Source organism: Entelurus aequoreus, linkage group LG08, assembly GCF_033978785.1.
Source record: "Entelurus aequoreus isolate RoL-2023_Sb linkage group LG08, RoL_Eaeq_v1.1, whole genome shotgun sequence".
NCBI classification, from domain to species: Eukaryota; Metazoa; Chordata; class Actinopteri; order Syngnathiformes; family Syngnathidae; genus Entelurus; species Entelurus aequoreus.
The window spans coordinates 27,204,762-27,222,051 of NC_084738.1; positions in this window are offsets into that span (position 1 = coordinate 27,204,762).

Below are 17,290 nucleotides of genomic sequence, written 5' to 3' on the forward strand. Positions count from 1 at the left end.
ATACAATCGGCAAGATAGGCAGGAGCTTGACCGTGTAGTATTTTATACGTAAGTAGTAAAACCTTAAAGTCGCATCTTAGGTGCACAGGAAGCCAGTGCAAGTGAGCCAGTATAGGCGTAATATGATCAAACTTTCTTTTTTTTGTCAAAAGTCTAGCAGCCGCATTTTGTACCATCTGTAATCTTTTAATGCTAGACATAGGGAGGCCCGAAAATAAAACGTTACAGTAATCGAGGCGAGATGTAACGAACGCATGGATAATGATCTCAGCATCGCTTGTGGACAAAATGGGACGAATTTTAGCGATATTACGGAGATGAAAGAAGGCCGTTTTAGTAACACTCTTAATGTGCAACTCAAACGAGAGAGTTGGGTCGAAGATAATAACCAGATTCTTTACAGAGTCACCTTGTTTAATTGTTTGGTTGTCAAATGTTAAGGTGGTATTATTAAATAGATGTCGGTGTTGAGCACGACCGATAATCAGCATTTCCGTTTTCTTAGCGTTGAGTTGCAAAAAGTTAGCGGACATCCATTGTTTAATTTCATTAAGACACGCCTCCAGCTGACTACAATCCGGCGTGTTGGTCAGCTTTAGGGGCATGTAGAGTTGGGTGTCATCAGCATAACAGTGAAAGCTAACACCGTATTTGCGTATGATGTCACCCAGCGGCAGCATGTAAATACTAAAGAGTGCAGGGCCAAGAACCGAACCCTGGGGAACTCCGCACGTTACCTTAACATAGTCCGAGGTCACATTGTTATGGGAGACACACTGCATCCTGTCAGTAAGATAAGAGTTAAACCAAGACAAGGCTAAGTCTGTCATCCCAATACGCGTTTTGATACGCTCTAATAAAATATTATGATCAACAGTATCGAAAGCGGCGCTAAGATCAAGAAGCAGCAACATAGATGAAGCAGCAGAATCCATCGTTAGCAATAGATCATTAGTCATTTTTGCGAGGGCTGTCTCCGTAGAGTGATTTGCCCTGAAACCGGACTGAAAAGGTTCACAGAGATTGTTAGACGCTAAGTGTTCATTTAGCTGCTGTGCTACAATTTTTTCGAGGATTTTCGAGATAAACGGAAGGTGGGACACCGGCCGGTAGTTTACCAGGAGATCAGGATCGAGGTTAGGTCTTTTGAGTAGAGGATGAATAACCGCTTTTTTGAATGCTAGGGGAACAGTGCCAGAGGAAAGTGATAAGTTTATAATATTTAACACTGATGGACCTAGTAATACAAAAAGCTCCTTGATAAGTTTCCCAGGAATTGGGTCAAGTAAACATGTTGTTTGTTTTGTCCCATTTACACATTTTGACAATTCCTCCAATGTTATTTCATCAAAGAGAGAGAAACTATTTTGGAGGGCGGTATCCGTCGTATATACAGTCGTATCTGTGTTAATAGAACCCAGTTGTAGCTGAGATGCATTGTCTTTAATCTCTTTTCTAATGACTTCGATTTTCTTATTAAAGAAATTCATAAAGTCATCTGCTGAGTGGGTGGAGCTACTGGGAGAAGTCCCTTGTTGGGTTAGCGATGCTACTGTACTAAACAGAAATTTAGGATCATTTTTGTTGAGGTGGATGAGATTTGAGTAATATTTAGCTTTAGCTGAGGTAAGCATGCGTTTATAAGTTATTAAACTATCACACCATGCTTGATGGAAAACCTCAAGTTTAGTCGCATGCCATTTGCGTTCCAGCTTTCTACATGATCATTTCTGGGCTTTAGTTTCTTCTGTAAACCATGGGGTACGCCTTTTAGGGGCCCTTTTTAGCTTTAGCGGTGCTACAATATCAATGGTGTCGCGCAGGGCGTCATTAAAGTTGTTAGTGAGGTTATCAATAGAGCCCACATAATTTGGGAATGGTGCCATTACCGAAGGCAGTAGGTCAGTAAGAGTCGTCGTTGTGGCAGCATTAATGTTGCGGCTGCTATAGTAGTTATTATTATTATTATTAGTTTGTTGACAATGAGTCAGAACTTCGAATTTTATAAGGTAATGATCGGACATTACTTTAGTGTACGGGAGTATCGTAACTTTAGAGGTGGTGACACCCCTGACAAGCACTAGATCTATCGTATTACCGTTGCGATGCGTGCGTTCATTTATTATTTGTGTAAGACCATAGCTATCAATTATAGTCTGGAGCGCCACGCATGGAGGGTCCGATGGGGTATTCATATGGATATTAAAGTCCCCCATTATGATTATATTGTCCGCGTGCGTCACTAGATCAGCAACAAACTCTGAGAATTCACTGATGAAGTCCGAATAGGGCCCAGGGGGGCGGTAGATAACAGCCAGGTGGAGAGGCAGCGGTGTGACAAACCTCAAAGTGAGCACCTCAAACGAGTTATATTTATTATTTAGGTTAGGTGTAAGATTATAGTTTTCATTGTATATTAGTGCGACACCCCCTCCCCTTTTAAGAGGTCGGGCAACATGTGTATTGGTATAGTTAGGAGGAGATGCCTCATTTAGCGCAAAAAAATCGTCTGGTTTGAGCCAGGTCTCGGCGAGACCAACGACGTCAAGTTTGTTGTCTCTAATGACTTCATTAACTAATAACGTTTTGGAAGATAATGATCTTGTTTAAAAAGCCCATATTATAGGTAGTGGGCTGTTTTGAGGATTGTTTGTTGAAATTATCCGAAGTAGCAATATTAATAATGTTGCGTTTATTATGCGTATTGCACTTTAAATAGTTTCGACCATATCTAGGAATTGATACGACGGGGATATTCAGATTGTTTGCTTGATGTTGCGATAAACTGAACGCATCATAGTTAGCTACCTCAGTACAATGTATGTCTGCCTCTGACACGGTCACAAAAGAAAAAACATTATGTGAGTTGTGTTTTATTCTAAGAGAATTGCTATGTGTGCAGGGATTATCCAGCCTGACGCCGGCTAGTTCTAGTTTAAATGGCTTCTTACCCGGAGACTCCACGCTTCTTTGGTTAGCTTTTCTCTTTGTTGTTAGCCCAGCTCGGCATCCCCGCTTCTGCTTCCGCTCGCACCGCTTATGTCGTCTCCATTGGCGGTCACCGCTAGCACTTGACTCCGCTGCTACAAAGGCCGCTCGATGTAGCCCACGAAGTATTCCCATGCTAGCGAGGAGGTCCACCGTACATGCATCTTTCAGTCTATAACGACCCGATCCATCCACATCCAGAATTGTCTGTCGGTCGTATGTGATCACAGAGTGTTCACGCTTTGAGCCAGCCATGAAATTGACAGAAATGACGGGTGTTTTTTGCCAAATCGCTCTACACTCCCAAGAGCGTTAGTATAGCCGCTGCATTCCTATGCGCCGCCATCTTGCCATCATCTTCTTCACGCCATCTTTGTTGTAGTTTTTAGCCCTTCTATAGCGAGTCTACTGACAGATATAAGTTTGAACTACCTTATTTTTCAGACTATAAGTCGCAGTTTTTTTCATAGTGGGGGTGCGACTTATACTCAGGAGCGACTTATGTGTGAAATTATTAAAACATTACAGTAAAATATCAAATAATATTATTTAGCTCATTCACGTACGAGACTAGACGTATAAGATTTCATGGGATTTAGCGACTAGAAGTGACGGATTGTTTGGTAAAGGTATAGCATGTTCTATATGTTATAGTTATTTGAATGACTCTTACCATAATATGTTACGTTAACATACCAGGCACGTTCTCAGTTGGTTATTTATGCGTCATATAACATACACTTATTCAGCCTGTTGTTCACTATTTTCTATTTATTTTAAATTGCCTTTCAAATGTCTATCCTTGGTGTTGGGTTTTATCAAATCAATTTCCCCAAAAAATGCGACTTATACTCCGTGCGACTTATATATGTTTTTTTCCTTCTTTATTATGCATTTTCGGCCGGTGCGACTTATACCCCGATGCAACTCCGGAAAAATACGGTATACGCTAAATTGTATTAGACATGGCAACAACAAAGGATGCATGTGCATGTACAAAACAGTCTTCCCCAAGAGGATAGCAAAATATAAGTTAAATTAGTACAGCGCAGACCACTGCAAGGCACTCTGGGTACATTTACTGTACACCATGTATAGATAATCTGCTGACATTCTCCCGACCGGTGACGTCATATGTTGTGCAAATTCCAATATGCATGTTTGGCAGAAGTAGGGAGGACGCAAGATTATTTTATAAATATCCTCGCATTGCCTCCACGGTTTGATTTCTAAATTTTCAGGACTTATGCAGATCCCAAATACACAACAGCAAATAACAATGGGTAAAAAAGTTGCTTTTGCATAATAGGGCCCCTTTAAAAGAGTAGCAGATAGTAGTTTCTGCTTTTGTTTAGTTATAGTTTACTATTTAATTTGTTTTGCTCAGACAATTGTATGTAATAAAAAATAATAACTTGTTAAAATATTGTGTTGATATTGTTGAACTGTCAATGGCACTCACCATAAAAAATAGAACAATGTACAGTTATTACATGTGACTGTTATTGGTATCAGTCGATCTCACTCATGGATGATCAGTATTGGAATTGGCAGCATGAAACATCCTTAACACTTGGTAAGAATGGTTAGTTCAATGCATCCTATTAATACCACAGGAGTCACTATTGTTGAAATTGGATGATATTGCTAGACTTAAGTCGGCGTTCTTGGATATATGCAAATAGCACAAGATTGGATTTCGATCGTTTTGCTTTTAGCTAGATAAAACACCAGATTCTTATTTCCACATTGGGATCAATTATCTGGCTCATGTCAATGTCTTGCCCCTCACTATGTCAACCAAGGCAGTCAATAGGCTTTGAAAAGTGCAAATAACCCTACAACCCACCGACCTGCTTTTGTTTTCTCCACATCACTTAATCTATGGCGTGCTGAGTGGACAAATACGATCTCATCAAATACACTCATTAGGATTCAAACAGCCTGATATTGACTAAATGGGTGTGACCTTTGTTGGGAAAAACGAAGCCTACAAATGGTAATAAGAATTTGACTTTATATTATTGTACTTACATTTATCAAAGCATTGAACTTGAATATTGCACACACTGATAAAGACAAGCACTCGATTGGCCCTGCAGCCTGCCGGGGGCCTGTTACCATCTAAAGTTCTTTGCACAATGCTCCCATGCACGTGTGCACAGCCAGTAAAATTGAAAATCAATTCACAGCTATATGCGCACACAAGTAGATGTACCATATGCTTGTTTTTTCTCCCCCACTCAGCTATTCTATTATAGCTAAGTTGACTGTCTCGCGCTGTAAGTCGATCACCCAAATACAAACAGGCAGGAAGAATGACTGAGACTGCTGCAGCAGCCAAGCCATGTGGCCACAAATAGAATGTAATTCATTTTAATTATGTAGCTTTAGTTGCTTATCGGCTGAGAGCACACCTAAACTGTTAACTGGAGACTAAACTCAAATAATGCAGCACCATCTTAAAGGTTAATCTGAAATTTGTTGACTGTGCAAATGGGAGCTAAAAGGACTAACGCTAAACTATTGTATTACACGTGAAGAAAACATGCAACAGTGGTAGGAGTTGGAGGTTGCACAATTTGAGATGATGTACCATTTTATTTAACGACCGCTGTGGAAATCATCCAACCTTTTGACCATCTAGATCAGGGGTCGGGAACCTTTTTGGCTGAGAGAGCCATGATAGCCAAATATTTTAAAACGCATTTCCATGAGAGCCGTATAAAAAATTTTTAACACTGAATACAACACAAATCCGTGCATTCTTAAGTTAGACCAACATTTTTAGAGTATAATAAGTTTCTTATTCTTTTTAATAACATTGTTATTCTGAAGCTAACCAATAATAAATAAAATACTTCTTACCATTAATGCGACTTCTGGTGCTGCATGGTTTTGCTGATGGCTTTGTAGTCTGGTTGATATGTGGTTATTTGTAACACAGTGATTATCAGCGGAATTATTCATTACTTATCGTGTTAAGCAATGTCAGGTAAGATATATCTGAGAGCCAGATGCAGTCATCAAAAGAGCCACATCTGGCTCTAGAGCTATAGGTTCCCTACCCCTGGTCTAGATCAATAAAAATAAATTACTTTTAAACCACATTTGAATACAAAACTACCATAACCTATTCAGTTCAGTTCAGTTTCAGTTTATTTGGAACATGCATACGATACAATGTAATGCATCACACAATTCCAGTTGTTTCATTACAGCACGTCCGAAAAGGAGTAGGAATAAGCAGAGCTTATTTAATCCTACCCCTTTTCATACCATGGCAATTGTATCCAATTTCCTTGTTCTCTGTAACAGAACAGTGAACAAATAAATAATATACCATAGTAAGCATACAAATATTCAATACATAAATAATCTTTGTCTCAATAAAAAAAAATAAAAAAAGGGTTCAAGATCATAATTCTTGTTCTGTGTACTTTTTGAACACTTGTAGTTTGAACTAGTTTGAACTTCTAGTTTCTTCAAAATAGCCACCATTTGCTCTGATTACTGCTTTGCACAATCTTGGCATTCTCTCAATGAGCTTCAAGAGCCTTCAGTGACAATCTACACCAGACCTGGGCAAATTAAGGCCCGGGGGCCGCATGCGGCCCGTTAAGTTTTTCAATGTGGCCCGCCGGACATTCCCAAATATTTTTTTTAGATCTTTAAGATGGAAACTGTAGCTGCCATTATGATGTGCAGTAATGTTTTCAAATGACCCTAAGTCTTGAACTATACAAAGTATTTAAATGGTTGAAATCTGCGCTTTTGCATGATATACTAGTTAATATGGTAATCTACGTCACAGCAGCTCAGACGAGGCACCAAGCAGTGTGGGTGGGGAGTGTTTCCACAGAGTGTTTCCACAGAGTGTTTCCAGAGCGAGCCTGAAAATGCGGATGTCAGGGACAGACGCAAAAGGAGATTTTTACAAAAAGTTCTAAACCTTAGTGATATATCAGATGTATCAGATTGTAGGTGGGTTTTTTTTTACCCTTGGCATTCATATTCCGCTGTGTTTGTTGCATTTTTGTTGGGCTTCACCTGATTGTAAAATATGTCGATCGAGAGGGGGTGTGACGTTCATACGTTGTCAATATTCAGTGTTTTATCGTTCATAGTTAATATTGTAAATCCTGCATTCTTTATTTTCATGTACATTGTGGGTGTCTCATTCAGTAAAAAATGTTTTAAATTTTATTCAGTTTTTTAAGGCGGTCTGTCATAACGTTTTTAGCAATCAATCAGACATTATTGTGAGGTTTTGTATTAGTGTTCCTAAAAATAGATATACCGGCCCACAGACACATTTTTTTCTCTAAATTTGGCCCCCGAGTCAAAATAATTGCCCAGGCCTGATCTACACTGTAAATAGTCATGTAAAGAAAACACATTGAAATGAGAAGGTGTGTCCAAACTTTTGACCTGTACTGTATATTTACATATATACATACATATATATATATATATATATATACAGTCAAGCCTGAAATTTAACAGACACATCAGAGAGAGTTACAGACTTTGTTGTCAATGCACTGTGCCAATGACTCCAATTTGGGGGTCATCTCAACAGTCGGAGGGGGGGCACACGTTAGAACATTATCTATAGGTGGGACTTCAACCTCAATCGTCCTCATTCCAATTACAGCTAAGATTCATAAAAATCGGTGTTAGGAGAAAAAAATCTGTCCTGAGCTAGGGCTGGGCGATATGGCCTTTTTTTAATATCTCAATGTTTTTAGGCCATATTGCGATACACGATATATATCTCGATATTTTGCCTTAGCCTTGAATGAACACTTGATACATATAATCACAACAGTAAGATGATTCTATGTGTCTACATTAAAACATTCTTGTTCATACTGCATTAATATATGCTCATTTTAAACTTTCATGCAGAGAGGAAAATCACAACTAAGTCAATTTAGCAAACTGTATTTATTAAACAGTTATTAAGCAGTGGCACAAACATTCATTTAATTTCCAAAACAGAAAGTGCAAGATTGTCAGAGATATTTTAAAACAAGCTATAAGTGCACTTTTGTGCATGATGTCACTAAGATGACATTTCAAAACAACACTAAATTAAAGTGCACTTTTTGTACAGAACGCCACTACAATAGTTTTAAACAAATAAAGCGCACTTTTGTGCATGATGACACACAAGATATTTCAATAAGTGTCACATAAAAATGAGCTGCATATCAAATAGTATATGTCCTACGGTGTTGATGTGGAAATAGTTGCTTCGGCATTTAGTTGGTGTGGCACCGAACGGAGATGTTGACATGTAAAGACATTCCCGCTTGAAGCCAAACCACAGTCAGACGATGGACCCTGTGCTGTTTATTTTGGGAATTAATTATTCCTCCATTTGTTACCAGATTTGCACCTTCTTTCTCTCGTATTACCACTCAAACCACACCGTTAGCTGTCAGCATCACAGCTAACATTACCATGTCGCTACCTGTCTGCTCCGCGGGAGCGTCTGACGTTGCACACGTGACAGTATGTGACGTATGTAAGAAGGTGCGCTTGTTTTATGTCTCTGTGAGAAGGAGAGACAGGAAAGAGTGAGAAACACATGCAGTTTAATGCCCCGCAGCTAAAAGCAACTGCGTGAGAACGTATACTCGAATATCACGATGTAGTCATTTTCTATATCGCACAGAGACAAACCCGCGATATATCGAGTATATCGATATATCACCCAGCCCTAACTGTAGCTAATAATGATAAGATGTGCTGCATTCATTTGCAATAAGACATCTGCACAGCAGCAGTGTTGCTTGAGTAGGCCCATCGAAAATTAGAGACAGAAAGAACAAGTCAGTCATTCCAGGAGTTGCCATCCACGTTGTGTCACAGCCTGCTCAACCTCTCAGCTCTCTTCATCGCCATTAGTGGATGAAGTCATGGCCATGTGCTAATTGTCAGTGAAAGAGCAGTCGGGGGGGGAGGGACAAATGGGGGTGTAAAAGGGGTGAGCGGGAGCAACACCTGTCTCGTTTGTGGCCACTCAGTCCGTCAAAGCACTCGCTTAATAATCCATCAGTCGACTTTTCCTTGTCTTAATTGCAATATGAGAGTAAGATGGTGACTAGACTGTTAGAATTAACATATTTCATTTTACAGGTTTTGTTTAAAAATGGGTGTATAAATGTGACATTTGCTTGTAAAATATAATGAATATTAATACAGTAGTGACCTGTGACGTTAGCAAGAGCACGCTCACACAAAGCAACATTTTAGCAGCGGCAATTTTCCGGCAGTAATGGCAGCTGTTGAATCTTTTCACTGTCCAGTGATCCAGTAATTAACGGATTGATCCACTCAAAAAAGTGAACATTTAAGTGATATGATAATCCATAAAGTTGCTCAGAAGAAAGATAGCATCCACTGACAGGTCTCTTTGCTTAACTATGCACCCACCTAATATGTTAATTGATTGTATTGATTTTTTTATTATACATTTGATGTTATATAAATTATGATATACAGTACCATGTAAAAGGTCTGTGCTCTGCCTACATAGATATTATTTCCATTTGAGTGTAATTGTAATGAATAGAAACACAGTGATGGATCTGTGTGGTCTTTACAAGATGATGACATAACTGCATTGCATCCTGCACTGCAAACTTATTTGACTTGTTTAAGACTTAAAAATCAGGTGTTGATAGAAGACTTCACTGCTGTGAGATGTTACAAGATGTAAACCTTGTGCCAATAAAAATTGTAATAAAAATGCATTTTTGACATGTTTTTTTACACCAATTACAATAGTACCAATAAGAGTACTGATATATAACGATACCGACAAGGATATCGTATTGACGATAAACATTCCTACTTGTAACTTAAATTTTTGCTTGCTACTTAAAGGCCTACTGAAACCCACTACTACCGACCATGCAGTCTGATAGTTTATTTATCAATGATGAAATCTTAACATTGCAACATCCCAATACGGCCGGGTTAACTTAAAGTGCAATTTTAAATTTCCCGCAAAACTTCCGGTTGAAAACGTCTATGTATGATGACTTATGCGCGTGACGTCAACGGTTGAAACGGAAGTATTCGGACACCATTGTATCCAATACAAAAAGCTCTGTTTTCATCTCAAAATTCCACAGTATTCTGGACATCTGTGTTGGTGAATCTTTTGCAATTTGTTTAATGAACAATGAAGACTGCAAAGAAGAAAGTTGTAGGTGGGATCGGTATATTAGCGGCTGGCTGTAGCAACACAACCAGGAGGACTTTGACTTGGATAGCAGACGCGCTATCCGACGCTAGCCGCCGACCGCATCGATGATCGGATGAAGTCTTTCGCCGCTCTGTCGATCGCTGGAACACAGGTGAGCACGGGTGTTGATGAGCAGATGAGGGCTGGCTGGCGTAGGTGGATAGCTAATGTTTTTAGCATAGCTCTGTGAGGTCCCCTAGCTAAGTTAGCTTCAATGGCGTTGTTAGCAACAGCATTGTTAAGCTTCGCCAGGCTGAAAAGCATTAACCGTGTAGTTACAGGTCCATGGTTTAATAGTATTGTTGATTTTCTGTCTATCCTTCCAGTCAGGGGTTTATTTCTTTTGTTTTACTGCAGTTAAGCCCAATGCTATCACGCTCCGTAGCTAAAGTGCTTCGCCGATGTATTGTCGTGGAGATAAAAGTCACTGTGAATGTCCATTTCGCGTTCTCGACTCTCATTTTCAAGAGGATATAGTATCCGAGGTGGTTTAAATTACAAATCCGTGATCCACAATAGAAAAAGGAGAAAGTGTGCAATCCAATGAGCCCTTGTACCTAAGTTACGGTCAGAGCGAAAAAAGATACGTCCTGCACTGCACTCTAATCCTTCACTCTCACGTTTTTCATCCACGAATCTTTCATCCTCGCTCAAATTAATGGAGTAATCGTCGCTTTCTCTGTCCGAATCGCTCTCGCTGCTGGTGTAAACAATGGGGAAATGTGAGGAGCCTTTCAACCTGCGACATCACGCTACTTCCGATACAGGCAAGGCTTTTTTATCAGCGACCAAAAATTGCGAACTGTATCGTCGATGTTCTCTACTAAATCCTTTCAGCAAAAATATGGCAATATCGCAAAATGATCAAGTATGACACATAGAATGGATCTGCTATCCCCGTTTAAATAAAAAAAAAAAATTTCAGTAGGCCTTTAAAGCATAACAATTAGCAGAGAGACAGCTCTTATCTCTAAACAGTCCTAAGATCATGGGGCACTCTTAAGTTGTACATAGTTTTAAGTTTTCAGTATCTGTGAATGTCTTAAGGCAGGGGTTTCCAAAATTCACAGAGAGTAACAAGCGGTAGAAAATGGATTTGAAACGACAAATTTAAAAATAGAAGAAGAGCTGGACGAAGTGGCTGGGGAGAGGGAAGTCTGGGCTTCCCTGCTTAGGCTGCTGCCCCCGCGACCCGACCTCGGATAAGCGGAAGAAGATGGATGGATGGATGGATTTAAAAAAAAATTTTTTAAAATACACTTTTTTTTTTTTTTTTTAAACTTGGGACTTCCCGCGGGCCGGAATTTGGATGCTGGTTTGCCACCGCATAACACATATTAAGGACATGTGGGCAGCTTTTCTTATTAAATATTACACACCAAAAAACCTTCTGCTGGGTTCTGTTTTTTTATATAAACCTATATATACAGTCGCGATCAAAAGTTTACATACACTTGTAAAGAACATAAAGTCATGGCTGTCTTGAGTTTCCAATAATTTCTACAACTCTTATTTTTTCGTGATAGAGTGGAGCACATACTAGTTGGTCACAAAAAACATTCATGAAGTTTGGTTCTTTTATGAATTTATTATGGGTCTACTGAAAATGTGACCAAATCTGCTGGGTCAAAAGTATACATACAGCAATGTTAATATTTGGTTAGATGTCCCTTGGCAAGTTTCACTGCAATAAGGCGACCACAGAACTTTCCTCCAGAAGGTCTTATCTTTGTCCATGTCAAACGAAACAAAAATTTTGCTGTTTGGCGTCCATGTGATATCAGATAAAACAAAAAATGTGCTGTTTGTCTACAATACTCAGCAATATGTTTGGAGGAGTAAAGGTGAGGCCTTTAATCCCAGGAGCACCATGCCTACCGTCAAGCATGGTGGTGGTTGTATTATGCTCTGGGCCTGTGTTGCTGCCAATAGAACTGGTGCTTTACAGAGAGTAAATAGACAATGAAATAGGATTACCTCCAAATTCTTCAGGACAACCTAAAATCATCAGCCTGGAGGTTGGGTCTGGGGCGCAGTTGGGTGTTCCAACAGGACAATGACCTCAAACACATGTCAAAAGTGGTAAAGGAATGGCTAAATCAGGCTAGAATTAAGGTTTTAGAATGGCCTTCCCAAAGTCATGACTTAAACATGTGGACAATGCTGAAGAAACAAGTCCATGTCAGAAAACCAACAAATTTAGCTGAACTGCACCAATTTTGTCAAGAGGAGTGGTCAAAAAATCAACCAGAAGCTTGCCAGAAGCTTGTGGATGGCTACCAAAAGCGCCTTATTGCAGTGAAACCTGCCACAGGACATGTAACCAAATATTAACATTGCTGTATGTATACTTTTGACCCAGCAGATTTGGTCCCATTTTCAGTAGACCCATAATAAATTCAGAAAAGAACCAAACTTCTTGAAGGTTGTTTGTGACCAACAGGTATGTGCTCCAATCACTCTATCACAAAAAAATAAGAGTTGTAGAAATGATTGGAAACGCAAGACAGCCATGACATTACGTTCTTTACAAGTGTATGTCAACTTTTGATCGCAACTGTACCTACTGACACAGATTTCACAAAAAGCTTCTAAAATATGCCTTTTAAATAGTGCCATTGCGCTGCGTAGCACTCTGTCTGACACCGAGGGGAGAGAGATGCTGGGCCACTACACTTTTTGGTTTTTACCAAACGGCGTGGCGAAGTTGGTAGAGTGGCCGTGCCAGAAATCGGAGGGTTGCTGGTTACTGGGGTTCAATCCCCACCTTCTACCATCCTAGTCACGTCCGTTGTGTCCTTGGGCAAGACACTTCACCCTTGCTCCTGATGGCTGCTGGTAGCGCCTTGCATGGCAGCTCCCTCCATCAGTGTGTGAATGTGTGTGTGAATGGGTGAATGTGGAAATACTGTCAAAGCGCTTTGAGTACCTTGAACGTAGAAAAGTGCTATACAAGTATAACCCATTTATCATTTATCATTTATTTACGAATAAATCTCGAGATCCAGGAAATATGACAAACTATTTTGACGTGGTGGACTGTATGTTGTCCAACCGTTCAAACAGCCACCCGATACTATCATTTTATGGAAAATAACGTTGAGCAAAAGCTTGTCTGAAAATAACAAGAGGAAAAAGCAAAAGCTGGAAAAGGTCCATCCCAGCCAGCCGGCCTGCACCCGATCAATAAATAATACTAAGTCAACAGTCACACCTTCAACAGCCCAGACCCCCCTCACCCCAGATGTCCTGTTTTCACACCGCCCCTCCCTACCAACATCAATTTTTTATCTAACAGTGTTTCAATATTTTAGAAGGTTCTCTCCAATTCAGTGATGTTATTCGACCACAGTGGTGAACAGATAATAGGCAGGGTTCTTTGTTGCAACGCGGACCAAGCATGCAGGACAGCTGTTGCTCAGGATCACCTTGATCTCTGTCGGCAGTCACTTTTACACTCTATACTAGGAACACGTGGTAGAAAATGTTATGGATGGATGGACTATTACCAGGTTTTTGTGTGGTCCTCTTTCATACAAGATAACATGATTTAGCTTTTAAAATCCCATTTTAAAATTGGCACGTTCTCCTTTGTGGGTTTTTTTTTCATTGATTACTCATTGGTGTGCTCCTACGCTTCATTCTTTCAGGTCATGTGACCTCTATCTTGTTCGCTGTTGGCTCATTTCAGTGTAATCAATGTGTGTGTCTTTGCACGTGCTGCTTCATTTCAGATGCTTGTTGGCTTGAGTAAGTGCATGTCATGTCAAAAGAGGGCCCACATACACACACACAACCCTTCACTCTCTCCATGTCTCCTTGCCTCTTCGCTCTGTAATAAGAGCAGCTGTGGTCGCTCTGATTCAATTGCCGTGTAGGACTTACGGCTATTATCCCGCTTTGACCGAAGCAGGAGGGGGACTGGCTGCTGTGGCACAGCTGCTCCTGCAAGAACTCAACCAAGTCATAAATGTAGGCACAAAAAATGTTTTAAATATACGTTATATTCAAATACTGAGGAAATGGGTTTTTCCATGTACTATGTAAACAGTAACACTCACAGTAGTAGTCACAAAAATAAGTACACCCTTCGCATTCCAGCAACCGTGCAGTTATCCCATAGTATTGAACTACTCCAAATGTGTACTGTATTGGCTCATTTCCTGCAATGAGATCAATGAGCTTCCATTTAATAAAAATATATTTTGATTAGGGATGTCCGATAATATCGGCCTGCCGATATTATCGGCCGATAAATGCGTTAAAATGTAATATCGGAAATTATCGGTATCGGTTTTTTTATTATCTGTATCGGTTTGTTTTTTTTATTAAATCAACATAAAAAACACAAGATACACTTACAATTAGTGCACCAACCCAAAAAACCTCACTGCCCCCATTTCTTTCTGTTATCAATATTCTGGTTCCTACATTATATATCAATATATATCAATACAGTCTGCAAGGGATACAGTCTGTAAGCACACATGATTGTGCGTGCTGCAGGTCCACTAATAGTACTAACCTTTAACAGTTAATTTTACTCATTTTCATTAATTACTAGTTTCTATGTAACTGTTTTTATATTGTTTTACTTTCTTTTTTATTCAAGAAAATGTTTTTAATTTAGTTATCTTATTATTATTATTTTTTTTTAAAGTACCTTATCTTCACCATACATGGTTGTCCAAATTAGGCATAATAATGTGTTAATTCCACGACTGCGTATATCGGTTGATATCGGTATCGGTTGATATCGGTATCTGTAATTAAAGAGTTGGACAATATCGGAATATCAGATATCTGCAAAAAGCCATTATCCCTAATTTTCATCGTGTATTTTATTATAATGCAAAAGGCACCAATTTGGCCGTATGGTCCCTGAATAGATGTCTGTGAAGCAAGTGTGTACAGTCAAGCATGGTGGTGGGGGTGTCATGGTCTTGGGCTGCATGAGTGTTGGCAAAACTGGGGAGCTGTGGTTCGTAAAGGGACGCATTAATTATGAATTGCTGGGGAAGGTTATGGAGTCGTCCCTCGTTTATGGTAGCCGATTGGTTCCAGGCCTGACTGTGGTAAATACATCTACGCAAAGTAGGATTATTATTACCAGTGGCGGGCCGTGCATTTCCCACCTAGGCCTTCAGTGATGTCCGACTTCAATGATTACCACTCAAAATACCATCATTTATGTCACCACATGACCATTGCTGGAGAAATACTATACAGAAACACTATTATGCACTACTGTGCATTGAACCACCTCAACAGTATACAAAATAGGTTATATTTTGGCGCATTTAAAAATGAACAAACCCGCATCAGCAATTAAAATATATCTTATGTGTTACTGTCAAAATTAAAATTGCAAAAAAACATATTAAACGTGAAAAAATTAAGAAATAAAATATCTGAACTCACAATTTGAAGAACCAATTCGATGGCCGACATTGCCTCAAAGATGTAGTTTCTCTTTAAATATCCTTCTTGAAAATGGCCTTGCAAATATATGTGTTGTCTTGTCTAATCATAAAAGATGCAGACGAGGCGTGTTGGCTGAGTATTTAAAGTTTACTCCACAGCGTGCTCATCAAAAACATCCAGCTGCCGGCATGTCTACATTTAACTACCTAAACGGGGCTATCGCGCATGCTCTTCACTACTGTGGCATGCTGGGTAATGGAGTTCTTATGTTATCTTGCTCATAACATTACTATATATATCTGCCTTAGGCCAGCTAGAAGGCCTTACTGACAAGAACTTATCTGCCTTAGGCCAGCTAGAAGGCCTTACTGACAAGAACTCGTGATCTGATTGGCTATCGCAACTGTCTGTCAAATGTTTGTATCCGTTCAGTTACAGTTCACAGACGCCTGCATTTTTGATTCTGAAGGCCTCTGGCAGATTTGGTAAAGCATGGCAACATAAGCTAGCTGAATTCTGATTGGATAAAAACTCTAACCTAAAAACAACAGCGCTGGAAGGAGCATGACATGAAGAGAATGTGAATACTTTTAGATATTTAGGGAAAGTAAATTAAAAAATAATTTTGTCTTTAATTATGATCATGATTTCTGGTTATGTTAGGCCAGTAGAGAAGACCTTCCTGGCCCTGACGGCCCACCACTGGTTAACACGTTTAATATTTTCATAGTTAGAGCATTACGACCCTTTAAATACGTTTTTTAAACATAATTAGAGCCCTTTAAACATGAATTGATCCACTTATATTTGCCGGTAGACTTGTTTCACCTACCGTATTTTGTCGGCTAAAAGTCGAACTGGCATATAAATTTTAGAAGAAAAATATATTTTTCATTTACTATCCGCACCGGACTGTAAGCCGCAGATATATACCGGTACGATGTGAAATGAATATTTACATGGAAAGATTTTGTTAATGCTTACTTACATACCTGAACTGTTTCCAAAAGGTGCCTGTAACGTGGCAGTAAAACAGCTGATCAAACAAAACAGAAAAATCATTTATGTCTTTATTCATCCTTTATGAGATGAATAACATTTTCTCCTTTTTAAATAAGTTTCAATATGTTTATCAGGATTCTTTTTCTTTGTACTTTGTAAACACTTTGAGTTTGAACAGTTGTGGATCATTTTAGTACACTGTAGGGTTGTCCCGATATCAATATTTGGCACCAGTATTCGTACCAAAATGTATTTCGATACTTTTCTATACTTTTCAAAATAAAGGGAACACCAAACAAATGTCATTATTGGCTTTATTTTAACATAAAAATGTATGATACATTAAACAGTTTCTTACTGACATCAAATAACAATTTTGTTATTAAATAACAGTGAACAAGTTCTCTTTTAGTAGTAAGTAAGCAAGTTACAAAGATTTGTAATTTGGCTGTTGTAGTATGCATTAACATATTGTAATATTGGTGCGTTGCCTAACATGAGCCTCTGCTCGTAAAAACAGCAATGTCACGACCTGACGATGACGTGCCGTCATCTATGTAAAAAAAATAAAAAAATAAGTACCGTTATTTTTCAGAGGCAGTTTAGTACAGTTTT